Here is a 443-nt window from a genome sequence, read left to right as displayed (position 1 = left end):
CCTTCGCAACCGGCCGACTCGAGACCACCGTGCCTCTACAGAATTCGGCGCTGCGGCCCGACCGCCGTCGGAAACCGTCGGAACCGTACGAAGCCCCCGCTGGAGCCCTATAAAAGGCGCGCTCCCGGCGCGCTCCGCGCTTCTGTTCGAGACTTTCCCCCGAGTGCCATCCGCTTCTGTTCGAGACTTTCCCCCAAGTGCCATCCGCTTCTGCCCGAGGACTCTACATTCCGTCTCATTATATTAGTCAAGTCTACGTTCACGCAGCTGCGTGAACATTTTATCGGGAGTTATATTTTATTGAGGCCAGCGAGCTCCACTTATCCCGAGATTCTCTACGACCGACCTGCGTGCGGAACTGCAGCGACAGCGTGCCCAGGCGAATTCAATCACGACCAGCGGATCCCTACAATAAGTGACCGTGAGTCTAATATTCCCCCTTA

Source organism: Odontomachus brunneus, unplaced genomic scaffold, assembly GCF_010583005.1.
Source record: "Odontomachus brunneus isolate Ranch 3 - 2012 unplaced genomic scaffold, Obru_v1 Obru_scaffold_340, whole genome shotgun sequence".
Lineage (NCBI taxonomy): Eukaryota > Metazoa > Arthropoda > Insecta > Hymenoptera > Formicidae > Odontomachus > Odontomachus brunneus.
The sequence above is the reverse complement of the archived record's forward strand: the minus strand, read 5'-3'. Positions refer to the sequence as shown.